The sequence below is a fragment of the Diplotaxodon limnothrissa genome, linkage group LG15 (assembly GCF_057381915.1).
Source record: "Diplotaxodon limnothrissa isolate DT_005_m linkage group LG15, D_limnothrissa_male_GT1.1, whole genome shotgun sequence".
Taxonomy (NCBI): Eukaryota; Metazoa; Chordata; class Actinopteri; order Cichliformes; family Cichlidae; genus Diplotaxodon; species Diplotaxodon limnothrissa.
This window is the reverse complement of record NC_140610.1, coordinates 7859642-7877690: the sequence shown is the minus strand read 5'-3', so window position 1 is coordinate 7877690 and position 18049 is coordinate 7859642.

Here is an 18049-nt window from a genome sequence, read left to right as displayed (position 1 = left end):
CTTGTGCAAACAACATCATGCAGATGACTTCAACTGGTTGACCACATCCTTTAAATGGCAATGGCATGGTTACCGCCATACACCAAGCACCAACAGGATGGCTGTTGGGGCTTTCTGTAAAAAACATCAGCTGGGATAAATACAAGACCTTGATGCTTGCATAGCAGAGTGCTTGTAACATCAGAGTATCAAAGTCTCGTTTGTGAATGTGACACATTATGCAACGTTTGAGTATTGGAGCTTATATCCTTATAACAGACACAGCCTGGTTCAGATATGGGGTTTTACATCTCTGAAGAAGATAAAAAATGTAAGATTATGTGACTGCTCATTTCAGCAATGCTGCTTTGTTTCAAGCTGGCATCAGCTACTTTAGAGAACATGATGACATCAGAAGTAATAAAAAGTTGTGGCCAAAGAATGCTTTTGTGAGTTTAAGCTAACACGACCAAGATGAAACATTTAGTTTTGTTACAATCCAGTATTTCTGGTGAAGTAATTATTTTACCCCCAGGCCTTAAAGACATCAAAACCCCTCACACTGAGCAAATGAGCAACTTGTGCTAACTCTGATTGGAGGTTAAAAAATCCAAGAGAGGAGGAGAGCAATGTCAGACGGAGAAGGGGCAGTTCGGTAGTCATGCTTACTTTACTCAGTAGGTTAATTACCACACTGACAGACTGATTACTGAGAGTGACAGAGGAGGGGGATCTAGCAGAAGCTGCACTCCTTCAAAAATGTGTGTGTGTTTGTGTCAGTGTTTGTAAGAGACAGCGAGATTCCAAAAGATAACTAGAGATTTGTATCAATGGTAACTTTATTGTGTGTATAATAAAATGATTTAAAGATTAAGGACATAAATCTATTCAGAGCTTAGTGGGTGTAAATTATTAAAGAACTGCTTTTTCTCTGTGTGTGTGTGTGTGGGCATGCGTGCACTGGACACCTGGAGTTTGAATAAAATGTTACAGATGTTTGTGTCTGTATGCGCTTTAGTTCCAGGGTCATTGCAAAGGTCCTTCATGTCACTGGAGTTGGAAAACAAACATCAACAGACACACGATAATTTCCTTGTCAGCAGGTTCTGGCATTGGTCACATGATTGCGATAGTTATCAGAGCACTCTGTGTGTGCTGTGGCAGTTACAAACAAAAGTTAAGTGACTGTAAAGACTGTGCCCAGACAAAGGCAGAGTCTAAACAGTGATAACACACTTAAATTCAAATGTGCTTTCTCTGATATTTATCACAGCAAAGACAAATTAATTAAACAAGCTGCCTGATTTCTTTCACTGAGCCCGACGGTCATATGTAAGTACTTTCAACACAGCTGTTTCTTATTTAGTCTAAAGGCTAATTTAGTACACAGACTTTGGAAACACGTTGAGTGTCGGACTACTGCAGGGGGATTCTCTTGCTTGATGTTTATGCAGACATGCGTGCGTGTTCATTATTTTTAACAGTCTTAACAAATAAGATAAGTGCGGCTGTGTCGTGAAAAGTTTGTCAGATCGGTCGTTCACATCTGCAGCGTGCTATCTGTTGGGGCCTTGCCCTGCACAACCTCAGTGACCCCCTCCTCTGACACATGTTTGGGGGTAGTGAGGCGAGGGATGAACCAAGAGATGAAGAAGGAAGTGAAAGAACAAGGAGGCTGTCTAAGTAGCTTAAGTGTTTTTTGTCTTCATCTGCTGGGGATCAAAGCTGGCTCCTGCTATAAGAGCTCTCTCTAGCTCCCTCATAAGAAGGATTAGTACGAAACAAATGCAGCCCTGGCTTGGCCTTTGCTGTCCCTCACAGAAATGAGGAGGAGGGGTAGATTCCCATGCCAGCACAGGTGGGCCGCTTACAAGCACAAGGAGGTTAAACGACACCTCATTTGGACAATATCCTGAAAAGTATTTTGGAAAGCCCTCTGTAAAGGATTATGATATCCCCACACAAGAGCTCACATACAAACCTTTCTTTTGATGCAGGGATGAGTCAGCATGTTCGAGGGAAGCTCACATGAGTTCAGCAGCTGACTGTCAGGCCAATAAACCAGTAGGTGTAAGATGAAGGACTGGAGAGTTGAATGAGTACACCGTGGCCTGTATGTTTGTGTGTGCTACCTATCCTATTGGGTTGCTAAATATCAAAAAGCTATTCTTCATTGTGAGTCCTTGCAGAGAAGCTGAAGTAGCAGACCCTGTTTTCATGCCTTATTAGGTTGTTCTATTTAATATCAAACTGAAATAGATCCTGGCAGCTGTCTGCTCCACCTGGCCAGGACCCTCACCACGCAGGTGACTCTGTAGTCAACACCATAACACAAACTGTAACTGAGAACGGTTTTTGTACAGTGTTTCTGTGAGTGTGTGTATGTGTGTGCACCTGTGTGCATGATGTGTTCCTGTGAGGAATGAGAGACGGAGGTGACTGGCGGATGCCACAAGTACTTTTAAGGCATTGTGACATTTCAGTGGACTGTGCGACATGTGTCTGCCAAAACCAGCAGGGTCGCACAGTTCTAACCTTGTCAGACCATGACCAACACCACTGGGCCGATAATTATCACAACAAACGTCAGGGATGTGTGATCAAAAGATGTGTCATGGGACTGGCCCCTGCAAGGTGATAGGATGGTTCTGGTGCTAAACAGTGCTAAATGAGCTGCGTGTTTATGTATCCATGGTGCCGTGACATGGCTGGAACAGGTTGCTGGAAATGCAGCTGAATGGTCACCCAAGGACATCCAGCCAGACTGGGTCATTTGACTTTAACAACATGGGTCCAGGAGGGTGGTGTTTATAGGACAGTGACATATATCATGTTGTTAAACACAGAAAAATACACATGCTGACTTCAAACATACAAAAACATATGAAATCTGTTCAATTTTCTTCAGTTTCACATTTTCTACAAGTAAAAAAGAGAGCTGACCATGAAGGTGAAGTTGTCTATTCAATGGTCTAACAACATACATACACTTTTCTGTATGTGATGACCAAGAGATTGCACACAAAAACACCAGAAATTAGCGCTCTATGAAGAATATCGAGGCGACTTTAGAAATAAGTTAACCTTTGTTGTTCAGGAGGGACTCACAGTAGAGCTGATGCTCCTCCACACTGAAAATAGCCCGTTGAGGTGGTTTAGGCATTTGACCTGGATGCCTCCTGGATGCCTTACTTGGGGAGGTGTTTCAGGCATGTCCAACCAGCAGGAGACACTGTGGGAGACCGTAGACTGTATATAAGACAGATATAGCTAACATCTGACATCACCTGCTAGTTAGTGAAGTTCCACAGTTAAACCTCAAGGTGGGTGACTTTGCTGTCACCATATTGCTGTCAAACTGAATATAAAGAACGAGGGGGTTTCTTTGCTTGCTTGGAACATCTCAGTATCTTTCTGGATGAGGTCTGGGGAAGCTGCAGGTTTGTTATCCAGATATATGTGTTATTGGGTGTTTGTGCTGATTTACACATTCACCTAACAACTGAAAGATTCTCAGTTTGATCCAAGGAGTGAACATAAATCCCCAATTACAAACATGCAGAGATGCCCACTATGCTAACCTCTTTGTGAATAAGGGACAGGCTGATTTATATTTAACTCTTGGCCTCTGTGGCTGTTGATATATTATCTTTGTCCAAAATGAGAATAGCAAAAATGAAACTGTTATTAAGAGGCTAACACAATGCTAATAAATGATAAAGAACTGAAGACTGGACTTAAGATTAAGAAAAGATTTAAAAAGAGTTATTAAGTTATGGTACTTTCAATAGTAATAAAATTGAAATTACACATATTTAGTTTTTTAGAAATGTGTGTATGACTTATTGAATATTGTCAATGTTTTTTTTATTAGCATCAACACTGTAGTACAAAGATATACATGGAGCAAGGCCACAATGCTCCTTTTTATATATTTACCCCACCCCAAAAACATATTGGGCACCGATCCAGAGGGGAAAAAATTAAAATAAATAAATGAATAAAGTGAATTTAAATGAGGTACAAGGAAATTCACCATATTTGAAGATGTGCACTTAAAGGGCAATAGTTTGCACAAAGTTAATCACAATCACACAGAAAAAGGATGTACGGCAGCTGTCAAGCATCTATTAGGTGGGTATCGTTCTAATTTTCTCAAAGTGTTTTAGCAATGTATCCCAAACGGCAAAAAATCTCTCCTTCGACCCCTTTATTTTTTCCAACTGTATAAATTGTGTCAGGTCACTAAATCACAAAGACGCTTTGGGTGGCTTTTTTGACTTCCAGTGCAATAATATCCTTGCTGCGTGCAAGCAGTGTAGTAAAAGTAAAAATATTGTCATTGGTTTTAATTTCCTTATTTTATCAAGTCTTAACTCACTATACAGGCAGAAACTTGTGTGTTTATTTCCTGGTTTCTTTTGATAGTTAGTGTCTTGTTTGACTTCCTTCCTGTCTGATTGTCTTGATTTTCTGCACCTGTTTCTAGTTACCCTCCTTGTGTCTAATCCCCAATGAATTCCTTGTGTATAAATAGTCCAGTCCTTCTCTTTGTCTTTGATCTGTCACATTCTTTTGTCTGCTAAGTTCAGGATATGTTCTTGTTGTGTCCTTGTGCTAATGCTCTTTGAACTTTGTTTAATTGTGTTTCAGCATTAAAGTTCACTATTTATTTGTGAACTGTACCTCCTGTATTAATCTTCCCTTTACACCTCTACAATCCACACAACAGTAAGTTGTGACATTCATTTCCCTTTTAACGGTTTTAACTGTTGTAGTACTGTTTCAATGGTTGCATTTGGCCTTCAACTTTGTGACTCTTTCACTTGTAAAACAAGAAAAAGAAAGAAATATAAAAGTGTGTGCAACACTTTATTGCTCACAACCTAATTGTGATAAGTTGGTGATAAACCGGTACATGAACTGATGAAGATAACGATAAGGAGAAAGATGAAGGGGGATTCCAGTAGCTGGTGGGCCAAAACACTAGACATGAAGATAGCTGAAGCTGGGCTTATCAAAGCTCCAAGAAAAGGCCAAGGAAAGCCTGCAGAGGGGTGTACTACAAAGCAAATTCAACATATCTGAGCTGATTAGCTGGATTTAAAAAACTAAAAGCACAGCCAGAGTTAATCTTCTGCATAAATTGAACCAACCTCTACCAGCTATAGTTGCATCAGGTTATTCATAGAATATGAATGATGAGTATAAGAAAGAAAAATATTGAAAAATGGCTTCTTTTAAAATTTATATCTTCACATTACAGCTTTTAAACTTTGTTAAAATTTGTTTTATAATTAATTTTGCTTAAAACATAAACTATATTAAGACTGTTTGATGTCACACTGTTGTCAGGTGGTAAACTACAATGCTGTGAAAAACTTACTTTTCCCCTTCCTGACTTTTACATTTTTTTCCACGTGTCACACACTTTCATCAAACAAATATTAAACAAATATTAATAAACAAAGATAATGTAAATAGGATAAAGTAAATAAAAAATAATGTTTTAAAATGGTGATTTTACTTATTAAGGCAGTAAATTATCCACAAGTACCTGGGCCCTGTGTGTAAAAGTAACTGAATTCAGTTTTACTAGCCACACCCAGTCCTGATTACTGCTAGACCTGCTGAATCAAGAAATCACTTAGACAAAACCTGTCTGACAAAATGAAGAAAGCTAAAAGCTCTCAAAAAGCAACACATAATGCCACAATCTAAAGAGACAGATGAGAAACAAAGTCATTGATATCTATCACACTGTAAAGGGTTACAAATCAATGTCTAAGGCCCTTGGGAATCCAGCGAACCACAATGAGAGTTTGAGTTGAACCTTTGAAGACTGCGAAGACTTATTCAGGAGGTCATGAAAGAATCCAAAACAGCATCTAATGAATTCCAGGCCTCACATTTGCCAAAGAAATCTTGATGATCCCCAAGGCGTTTGGGAAAATAGTCTGCAGACCGAGGAGCGATAAGTTTAACTTTTTGGAAGGTTTGAGTCCTGTGACATCTTGTGTAAAACTAACACAGTAGTTCACAAAGAGGAAATCATACCAACAGTCAGACATGGTGGTAGTAGTGTGATGGTCTGAAACTGCTTTGCTGCTTCCTGGATGACTTGTTGTAATTGACGAAACCAGAAATTCTGCTCTTTACCGGAAAGTTAAAGTTCATGCCCTGAAGTGCACTCAGCTTATGCAGCAGGACAATAATCCTAAAGTCCATCTCTGAATGGCTCAGAAGCTTTGATAGAATTATTGCCAGTTATCGCAAATGCTTGTTTGCAGTTTTTGCTGCCAAGAGTTGCACAACCAGTTATTAGGTTTAGGGAGCAATATTTTTTTTCTACACTGAACAAGGCGAGTTTGGATAGTTTGCTTTTTCTTAAAAAAATCATCATTTAAAAACTAGTTTTTGTATTTATTCCAATTAATTTGTCTTCGTTTGATTTAAGTGTGAGAAAATGAAGAAAATGAAGAAATCAGGAAGGGGGCAAATACTTTTTGATGGCAAAGTGGGTTTCCAGAGGTTCTTTTATTTACTGCTATTTAAATAAACACAATATAAATGAACAGTGTTGTTTGGCGGTACCAGGCTTGTAGTTGTCTGTGCCGGGTCAATGCACATTTCTTTCTGAGGTGACAAGCAGAGGGGCTGACAAGTTCAGAGCTGTTTCACTTTGTTTCCTTTTTATACACAAACAACGTCCCACTGTCATCACTCCATCCTTCAAATGCCAAAGGGCCCCCTTTAGTGTGGTCCCAGAGCTGGCCTCTTGTCAGGCCCCATGATTTCTCTCCTGGAAAGCACGTCCCCAGAGAGGGAGCTTTTACTGAGTGCAAGTTCAGACCTTTTCTTCTCTGCCTCACATCCACAATAATAGAAATACTGGAAGACAGACAAAGATATTTGGTGAATGGAACTGAGCACATATTGCAAATCTTCCTGCCTTTGCTACATCTCACACAGACCATTTTTTTCTTCTTTTAAGGAAAATCTCCAGAGGGTCACTGCCCACTTTCCTCTTGTACCTAGTGACATAAGGATTGCCTTACTCTGACTGACACAGCATTGCCCCCTTCCTGATAGTGTTTTACAACTGGTAGTCAATCTCTCACCTTGTAAACCTGCCGGCCTGTGTTAGTATGTGTTATTGGGAGTTTTCTCACAGGTTCTCACTCTCACAGCTGCTTTTTCTTGTACTCTAGCTGTAATTTAAGCTACTCTGCAATGATAATGGATTTAACAGGTACTTTTTTTTATCACAGCTCTCACCAGATGTGCTCGGCAGCCTCAGGTTAGATCGCTAAGCATCGTGACTTTATTTCCTCTTAGGTGGTCCCCTGTTTTTACCCAGGTAAAGCTTACCTGGAGGTCCAGGATACACCTCTTAATTACCCATAACTTTCCAGTCCTGTACCTCACCTGACATACAGCCTCTTGCCTTTCCTCACAGCTTTTCCACCCTTAAAACTTGGAACCCAAAAGCACACAGATGTGCCGATAAGGTAATTTTTTGATGACTTAGATTTCACAGTTCTTTAAAGTGTAAACTAAAACCAGTGCTTCAAACCTCAGGTATCAAGTTTAGTTGTGGCAATATCTGCAGCCAAGGATTTATATATTTCCCATGAAATTCCGGGAATATAGTTTGACAAGTGGGGAATATGTGGTTATGTACTGCCTTCCAAGATTGAGGTGGCTTTTCTTGTCTTTAAATATTAGCATGCAGCCAAGGCATGCTTAGCTTAACTTGCACCCAAAACTAAAATTGGCAAATGGCTAAACTCATTAATCATTATATTAAATCAAAAACATGAACAGGCAACATGCCTTTAGACGTTTGTCTTGGCAGATCTTTCTCTTATCTTTGACCTACCTGTCCTCCCAGCTGTGATGGTGACTTATTGGCCAGAGCTCCATATTTAAAGAACAGACATAAGAATGACACCAATCTTCTCATGTGACTCTCGGAAAGAACGCAAATAGCCACTTTTCCCAACTTGCCAAACTATTTTTTTTAAGTCTCTGCAGGCTTCAAAATAAATCCTCAGATTTTTAAACAGTGCATGTAACTTGGAGGGCCTGCCCCTGACTACACAGAGTAATACTAAAAACACTATTGTCTTCAAACAAACAGTTCTGACTCACAAACTACAATCCAGCCTGGCCAAAACTTCAAAACTTGAGGCTCTAACTATATATTCTATTACTGCAGTGTGTCTCCAACAGCTTCCTTATAGTTCCTGACCTGATGGTCACGCTTCATTAAGCCTTTAAGAACTCACAAATGTGGCCATTTTTAACTGGTTAATGGTAAGGATTACAAGACAAATTGGCTTGACTTCTCCGCAAGACTCCTGTGATAAGTTAAGTTCTGGCTCCGGTGGAGCTGAAACAGACATTTTTCTGAGGCTAATGGATCCTCCTGTGTCTAGAAAAAAATTCTGGCATTGGCTTTACAAAGCATCGCAACCTAAATGGCAGCAAACACCAACATTTCTACATGCTTAACCTTTCCTAGATGTGTGAATTAGCAGAGGGAAAAGGGTGTGGATGAAGGAGGTGCGGCAAACACATGGGGGTTGTGGTGGGTGATGAAAAGAAGAGAAGGAGAATATAGTCGGGTGAGTAAGGAGGGGAAAGAGGCTGTCCCTGTCTCTGAGGTTGAGCAGGGGGGGGTAGAGGTGAAAGAAATGGTGGTCTATGCTGTCTGGGTGGTGGGACCCCAGGGAATGGCAGAATTATTAGGAGGCGCATCTGACAGGAGATAAATACAACGTGGGTAGTATCGCCACCAGGCAGGCAGGCAGACATAGTTGAAAACTACAATAAACTTTGCTATGTATGGGTTAAGAAAACTTTTCATGGAGTGCTGCACTGGAGGATTCATGACCTCTTCTGCTCAGACTTAAAGTAAATAATTTATCTTTTCCAGAAGGCATATACAAATATTCCCATCTTGAGATATCCTCATAGGTTTCTTCATTTCATTTATTTCTGTCCATATGACAAAACCTGTTAATTAGAGACCGTTCTCTTTGTAAATAACTCAATTATATCATTCTGGTCTTGTGTGTTGAGGTTCTTGGGATGTCACTATGTGGGTTATGCTCCATCTTGTTGGGTATGCATGTGCATGTGTTGATTAACAGATGGAGCACAGAAAACCACCGGGTACCCTCAGAAGCTCCAGTGGGTTTGGGTCATCTATCCGCTGTGTCATTTGTTAAAGGACATTTGAGATGACAAAGGGAAAAAAACATAGAGGCTGCGACGAGCCAAAATAAACAGGACAGCAGTGACTTTGATGAATCTTCCTTTTATGTGTCATTGTCAGGAGTTTTCAGCTTAAGTGTCCTTGGGATCCCTAAGCAACACAAACAAACAGCTGGAACGTGTCACAGCACTGCGCCTGACACAGTCGAAACATAACACGAAAGAGCATTTTTCTCATTCTGCTGGGGACGTGATGTTGGGGCGCTTTTTTGTCCACGCAGTTTTGGCTTTCCTGCCATTCTTCTGTGTAACACGTAACAGAAAGAAGGCCAAAATACAATTACAGAAAAATGTCTAATTAGCTTCAGACAGGGAAACCGAATCATTATCTGGCTGCCTTCACAATTTTACTGGCTTAAACGTCTGGACGTGAAATCTGCAATCTCTTTGTAGCTTCGTACTGAAGACGCATTGATGTGGTTTTGTCATTCAGTGACTCTTCCATAATGAGAGCAAATGACCGTGCTAATGCTTCCTGGCCTGCGGATCAAGGCATCAGTCATACAAATTGTAATGCTTCCTGTCCTGCTTCCAAACACACAGACAGCAGAGCTGTTTGTGAAAAGGAAATCAAGATAAATGGATAAATTGAGGGAAATTGTTTCATTTAATTCACAGTATGAGTAAGTTTTACACAAATGCAGCACATTTGTGTGTCGAAATGAAGATAAAGATTAAGGTTTTAAGGAACCAGAATCTTCTTGCTTGCCTCCTTCCCAGAAGGTTTCACTGCAGCTGGTTTGATGTCTGGCAAATCCAAATCACGTGGTCGTTGTTTTGATTGAAGACCTTTCACTGTTTATCTAAATGCTTGTCTGGTTCCATCCATCCAAACCTCTACCCCATGCTTTTAACTTTTTTTCTGCATTTCAAACAGATCTGGTGTATTGCTCCCTGACAGAGATATAATGACAGGGGTTACAAGAGACATTATTGTCTCTTTGTCAGAGAGTTTATCTTCTGGAGACTGTGACTAATTATGTTTAACATCGCGCCAGTTATCAATATGTCAACCGCATAGAGACCTTAAGATTGTTATCATCAGTAACACCCAATCGTCAAAACTGACATTTCAAACAAAACCGAAACAGAACAGAAAACATCATCGATAGCTATTTTTATTTCATTTTATCTTTTACCCGGCAATTAGTGGATAAGTCTTGTTAATTCACTGTCTTTCACACAGAAGTGATCTCCTGTCGGTGCCTGAGGAGGGTCAGGTAATTGACTTTCAAATTTCAAGAAAATCCTATGCACGGTACTGTGCAAAAGTCACGAGTCACCACCCATTTCTTTGTCTTACTAAAAAAATTGGAAATAGGTGCTTTGATTTATTGAAATATACAACAATAAATAGAAATAGATTTGATAAGACAAAACAGTTTGTACAATTCTAATGATCACCTTTACTTTTCAACCCAGTCTGTACTCTCTTATACAACTTTCTTGTAATTTCAGTGGTCTTCAGAAATAGTTCTCCAGGCTTCTCGAAGGACATTCAAAGCTGTTCTTTGGATGTTGGCTGCCTTTTGTTTCATTCTCTGTCAAGATGATCCCACACTCATTCGTTGATGTTGAGCCCTCCAGTGAGGCCAATCCATGACCGTGTTTCATTGTGTGTTTATCTATCCAGACATCATTTTACCGCACTGGCAGTGTGCTTGGTATCATTATCATGATGAAAAATGAAGCCTTTGGCAATCAGATGTTTTTCAGATAGTATAGGATGTCATACTTCCAAACTTTTGATAAGATTCCCAACACCAGTGGCTGATATGCAGTCCAAACCACGACAGAGCCTCCACCGTGTTTTAACAATGGTTGTAGACGTTCTCTGTTGTGCCTTTCTTCTGACCTCCTCTGTAAATATTGATGACAGTTTGAGCCAGAAATATCGATTCATCACTCCCAGTGTTGGATGCAAATTTACTTTACAAATTTACTTGAGATATGGATATTATATGTATTTTTATTGTGCAAAAGAATCGATAAAGACAAGCTGCTAACATAAAATGAGCTAAGATCCTAGAATGATGTTAAAGCTGAGTGAACGATGCCCCAGCCCAGCAGCCAGAGTGTGAACGTCTTTTTTTTTTTTTTTTTTTTTTTCTCGCCTGTCCCATTTGGTTCTTTAGCCATCAGAATTGTTGTCTGAAGACCAACAAGGATACCCAATGGATTTACTTTGCCAAATGGATCATCGTGGCATTGCCGTATTGGTCCATTTGGTCGATCTTTGTTTTTATTATTTATTATATTTTATTTTCAGATGTTACAGACGGGACAGACATGATAGGAAAGGGAGAAAGAAAGAGGAAGGAAAGGAAAAACAGAAGGGGAGAGGGACAGTGAGAAAGGGGGGGAGAAAAAAAAATAAAAATCTCCTGGATCACCTGTTGAGAGAAGAATAGAAAACAAGCAAAAAAAGACAAAAAAAAAAACAAAGCAACATACTAAACACAACACCATCGCATTAATCTAGCTAAGTGTAAACAGCAGTAAATACTAAATATTCAATGTTGTTGTGCAGCACGCAGGACAGATGTGCTTCGAAGTAGCAGCCAAGAAAGGTGTAATTTGGGTCTACGAGCAGTGAACACCCGTGTGCATACCTGTGTGGATCAGCGCGCTTGTATTCCAAAGGTTTCTCCATGTAACGATCTGCTAGGGAGTGTGGGGGGGGCCACAGCCCCGTCCTCCAGGGTGTGAAGCAGGTATGGAGGAGATCAAAACTCCAGACATCCAGAGGCCCCCAGAACACAAGAGACCATGGAAGACCAACAGAGGGGCAGCCGCGCCACTGTTCCAGTAAGAGCTGAGGAGAGTCCCAGATGAGGGTTCACTCAGCAGCCGCAGAGCAGAAGCCAGGGGGAGTTGCAGTGACGCGCCCGTGAGCTCCGCCGGCCGCCAGCTGTGCCTGAGTGACCGAGCCCCAGGCCGAGAGGCCGGGGGCACCCCACCCCCGAAGGGGCCCGAGCGAGCCCCAGGCTCCAGGCCCCGATAAGCGGCCGCCAAGGAGTGTACCTGGACGCCCACCCCCAGACACAAAGAACCACCAACGCACCGACACCTGAGGGAGTCCGCCACCGGCAGGGGAAGTGGTGGTAGGTGGAGATAGGCCTCCAAACCTTGGAGGGCCTGAGGTGTCCCCAGAGAGGTGGCGTCTGATACCCAGCCTGACATATAGGCACAGACATACAGGCACACACAGACACAAACATCCATTCCCCCCCTCATGCTCTCATATGCACTCACTCCACACTCAACCAACGTGGAGACAGACATAAAGAGACGCTGTACACACGATCACACTCCCCAAGCGTACTCTACAAACCGGGTCTAGGTACCCTTGCCCCTGGAGGGGGGAACTGCACCCAGACCCAGGTGGTGTTACCCTTTTCCCTGCGGTGGGGAGAGGCAGACCACCCCGACTCCGTAGCAGCAGGGAGGCCCCACACCCCACACCCCAGACCAGAGTGTGAACTTCAACTGGCAAAGTGATGAGCTGTCAGCATTGTAGACTAGCCTCCCTTTCCACCTGTATATGTTTCTATTGTAGAATCACTGTGGGTGTGTTTTATATGTATAAACTAAAAGAAAGATTGCATGGATTATGCGTGGAGCCTAACGTTCATATTTTTAATCGGTTTTTATGAGACAATGTTTTTTTTGTTGTTGTTGAAGTTTTATTTTTAGATTTTCCAGGTAGAAAATAATGTAAAAATAGTGTAACGAGTTACTTTGTCCAGGAAGTCATTAAGTAACTTATTGCATTACTTATCAGAAAGGCAATGAATAATGCGTCGTACATTACTGTTTTGAGTATCCACTCCAACAGTGATCACTCCATGAGAACTGTTACCATTGATTTTGAGTCCAGTTCTTGTGTAATTTGGTATACCTCAGCCTTTTCTCCCTGTTTTCCTTCCTTAATAATGGCTTCTTGACAGCCATCCTTTAACTGAGACCATTTCTGATGCAGCTCCAATGAACAGTAGTTGAATCAACTGATGTGTCAGGTCCTATGTCAGGTCTTTGTGGTCATTTTTTCTTCATATTTCTTAAGAACATGACTTTTTGATTCTGTTCATCTGCTGTAGTTAGTTCTTTAGGCGTGCCTCATCTTGTCTTTTGGGGGTTTTTTTGTCCGTCACATGTCCAGTACTCTCCAGTTTTGTAAGGATACACTGCACACTATTGTGGGATAGTTTTCAGCTAATAACTTTTGATTCAGCTAAATGAATGGGATAAAATCATATGCTTTACATTTAAAGTTACAATTTAAAACTGGTTCTTTGGTAAGTTGTCTATTTTATTTTGTTATGTCTGGACACACACATTTTGACAGTTAATGATTCACAGGTCATTGTTAAGTTACTTAACAAGAAAAAACAAATTCCTCTGAAAACAGTTACATACGAGTCAACTTCCAAAGAAGAACGCTGAAGTGGTCTTGCTCAAGACCACTTTATCAGATTTACAAAAAAAGAGAGAGAGGTGGCTCAAAACTTTCTAATCTAATTGAAGATTGATGTTGTCACCATATTTAAAGTCTCATCCACACGGAGGAAAATTGATTATATGACAGGATTCATTAGGATCCACCACAAATGTTTGAACCAAATTTCTTGACAATCCATGATTGTTTGAAGTGTTTCAGCATGATCCAGAATGGTAGACTGACAGACGGACTGAAGCGTATTCCTACTGTAGCTCAAAACACATAAATTATATCAAAGATTTTCCCAAGCAACAAAGCAGTGTTTTGGTTTCCAAACTGCCAAAATCAGCATTGACAATGCATGTTAAGACCCACATGCTACAAACTTGACGCATGACTGCACATTTATTATACAGTACATGTGTTCAAGGAAAAGACAGACTCCTGTGATTTAATGGGGTCAAACGGGCACCGCTATGCAACAGGCACGAACTTATAGCAATAGCCGTGAAAATCTATGTTCTCTTCCATACCATGCAGACAAAATGTCCGTGTGATATGTTTCAGTAAGCATGTAACGTGAACTACGACAGCCACAGCGAGCATGTCTATTAATCAGCATTATCGCTGGCTTTCAGAAAAGTAATATTATTCTTACAGTTTTTTTTAAAGCAACCAACATGCCCCTCTCCAAAAGAGGTAATTTAATTTCCAGCAGGGCCCCAGTCCACAGAGGCGCACTCTGCTCGGAGCGAGGATCCCCCATCTGCATGAAAAGATCACAGACCTATGCAGGGTCCATGTTTAAAGGCTAATTGTGAAGGCTGAGCCCCTAGACACAGGCCCTGTGAGGTCCCTCTAAACTTTTACTACGTCCCAAACTGATTCAATGATACTGACTTAATACAACATAAACATTCTTGCATGCATGTCTTAATAAGTCAGTAGGGATAAGGGATATTGTGAGTTTCATTAACCCTTAGTTCACTGCTGGGAATCAGCCGTGGCTTGTGGATGAGGTAAGAAAATCATAACCCTGTGTGGGCCAAAAGATAACTGAGGTTGTACTGCTGCTAACAGGCTGTTGTATGCGGGATTCAGTATAAACATATTACAAGGATTTTTGGCTATTGTAAAGCTTTAGTATGATAAAGTAAGCAGTTCTGTTTAAAGTGTGTCTCTGAAGAAAATGTATTTAAAAACACAAAAATATCTAGCAAACAGTTCTCTCAAAGGACAGACTCCCAGGTTCTTGCATTTGACTGACAGTAAAGGTGATTGCAGTCTGGCTGAAATCCCAGGGCATTGTTCAGACCCCAGTTTTATATGCTTTATATAGTCTGGAGGCTGTCTGAGGTGTCTTCAGCGAACAAAAAAACCTCACTGACTGACAGTTTTCTGTTGAATTATCTGCAAAACTATTTGGAAACATTGAATGTAGCCTGTCAGATATCATAGCGGGACTAAATGTGACCTAAAACAGAGCACCCATACCAGATGTTTTATTTCTGAGCTCATTTTCATTAACACTTCTCACTGGAGGAGGACAGGTGGGCCATTTCAAGTGTTTATTGAACTGAACTGAATTTATTGACCAGCGGTGAACTGAACTGGATTTATAGACCAATATGTCTGCTTCACAAGCCAAGTCAAAAAAGGCAAAAGGGAAAACACACAAACAGAGACACATATACAGATTTTTGATTGGAGTTTTTTTTTTTTTTTAATTTTTGAAAGATACTGAAAAGATACAGAAGAGCCTTCATTTATTTGGTTGTGGCTCCGGAGCTTGATGGTTCATTCCCAACTCCTGTCCTTGGGTAAGGTACTGAAGCCTCAGTTTGGCCCTGATGGTTGTCCAGTGTCTGTTTGTAGATAAAATGCTTTAAGCACATAGAATAAACTGCCGTATATGCGTCAATAACCATACCCAGTATAACTATAAACATATTATATATTACATGTTAGTCTATATACCTGCAACTATTTTCACCAAATAAATTTTTGATGATGCTATTATTAATGGCATGGGAGGCCTATGGTAGCACATACATTGTTGCCTCAGGCAAAGCAGATATTACATTGGGGGAAAAAAATCTCCTTCGACTAGCAGGTAATACTCTCCCAGTGTCCTCGGAGACTAATGTCTGCTGTCCGGGTTTGAACAGCAGCATTCACAGCCCAGAGCACATAAGTTAAACATGATTTTCTAGTTGATGACAACGGTATGTCTTCCTTGTAAGTTACATTAGACATATAGTAGAGCTGTTTCACATTATGCTCTGCCTCCCGAGGTTTACACTCCAACTCATTTCGGGCCAATGATGAGAGCCACATTTCTGCTGCAGGGAGGCAGCGTTTTGGGAGTTCCTTTGGACTGGGATATATATGAGGTCCATGTAGTAATCATACTGTCAAACTGCAGTGGACAAATCCAAGTACATGCAATAACAAATACGCTTGACTTATAAAAGCTCTGCAGTTGTTCCAGCAAGAACAGATTGACATTTTGAAAGAATACACGTTGGCTGTGTTGCTGGGAAATGAGTAGCTCAAAGCCTCTCTAATGTCTGTAATAAGTAGCTGGAGACAGCTGGTTAGTCTGACTTAGCATAAAGATCAGATCCTGTTCCTAGGCTATTTCTATCCAAACCTCCAAGTCTCACTAGAAACAACCTGTAAAAGTGACAGTTTGAAGGGTAAACTCGTTTTATTCAGGGTCTGCTAACTCAGATCTTAACTAAGAATGGAAATGTCCCAGAGAATCAATATACTTATATATAGTAAGCTTTAGATGGATGGGTGTAGATCACTTTTTTCAGGACATTCTGCTAAACTATTTTAACTTGCAATTAAAAGATGCATCACATTTACTCACTCTTCTTTTTATCATTGATGTATTTTAATTTTTTTCGTAGTTTTGATATGGCAGTTTTCCTTCACATTGGTAATCATCTGCTTTAGTTTACTACATGTAAACTTACCTAAGGCTCCAAAAGGATTTTACATTTTCTTTAAAAAGCAAAAAACAAAAACAAAAACAAAAAAACTATGCTTGGAGTGCATTGTTGATTGGCAGGTATCTAGGATGAAGGCTTTGACAGTCTTATCCCTATCTGCGTATGGATTTGGGGACATGGAATTTCACCTCACTCATGAAGAAATCGCCCAAGCTAGGGAGCTTGCACGAGCTTGAGAAATGCTGGCTAGATATAGTTGGTCTCGCTTCAGTGCACATCATGGGCTCTTGAACCAGTCTCCTGGATAGGGGCTGAATTTTATTCCACTCTAGAGTTGTCCTCAGTGAGAGTTGTTGACAGAGCCAAAGGATGAGGAGGAGAACTGACGCAGCTCTGTGGCTGAGGTCACTGAGGTAGTCAAAACTCTTTGGTGGTCGGGTCCTGGGGGTGGATTCTTCCCTGAGTTCCTTTGACAAGCTGGGGTCATGGTCCCTCTTTTCAAGAAAAGGGGACCAGAGGGTGTGTTCCATCTTCAAAATTAGATTTCTCTCCCCAGCCTGCCCGGGAACATCTATGCCAGGGTGTTGGAGAAAAGAGTCTGCCCATTAGTCGAAGTTATTGAGGAAGAACAATGCTGTCTTCGTCTTGGCCGTGGAATGCTGGACCAGCTCTTTTACCCTCCTGAGGATACTCAAGGGGGCGTGGGAGTTTGGCTCGTATGTGCTTTGTGGACTCGGGGAAGGTATTCGACCGTGTCCCTCACATGTCCTGTGGGGGTGTCCTCTGGGGGTGTCCTGCAAGGTTGTGTCAGGGGTGTGGGGTATCAGGTGTACAACTGCAGCAGCAGCTTAGCAGCAATAAGTCAGATTTGTTCCCTTTGGGAATTGGACTTTTATGAACAGAATTTCTAGGTGAAGAAAAAGGAGCTGAGGGTGTCACCTTTGGTCTGCGTTTTGAGGATGATGTGGTTCTGTTCATGTCATCAAGTGGTGACCTCCAGCTCACACTAGAAGTTCTGCCCTAAGTGGAGGAGTTCAAATTTTTTAGGACTAAGTGAGGGGAGATGGAGGGATGGATTGTGGCAGCATCTGCAGTGATTTATGGTGATTGGAAAGTTGAGCAGTAAGCCAAAGCTCTCCATTTGCTGGTCGACCTGGTCCTACCCCCACCCATGACAAGTATAGAATAGTGACTGAAAGAAAAATATGGTGGATACAAGTGGTGAAAATGAGTTTTCTTCATTAAAGAGGATGAGGAATGTGGACATTCAGGAGTTACTCATAGTACAAATGAGAAAGTTGCCTGACCATGATGCTTACTTGGAGTTGTTTTGGGCATGTCAAACTGGGAGAAGATCTCAGACCTAAGACACACTGGAGAATCTCTC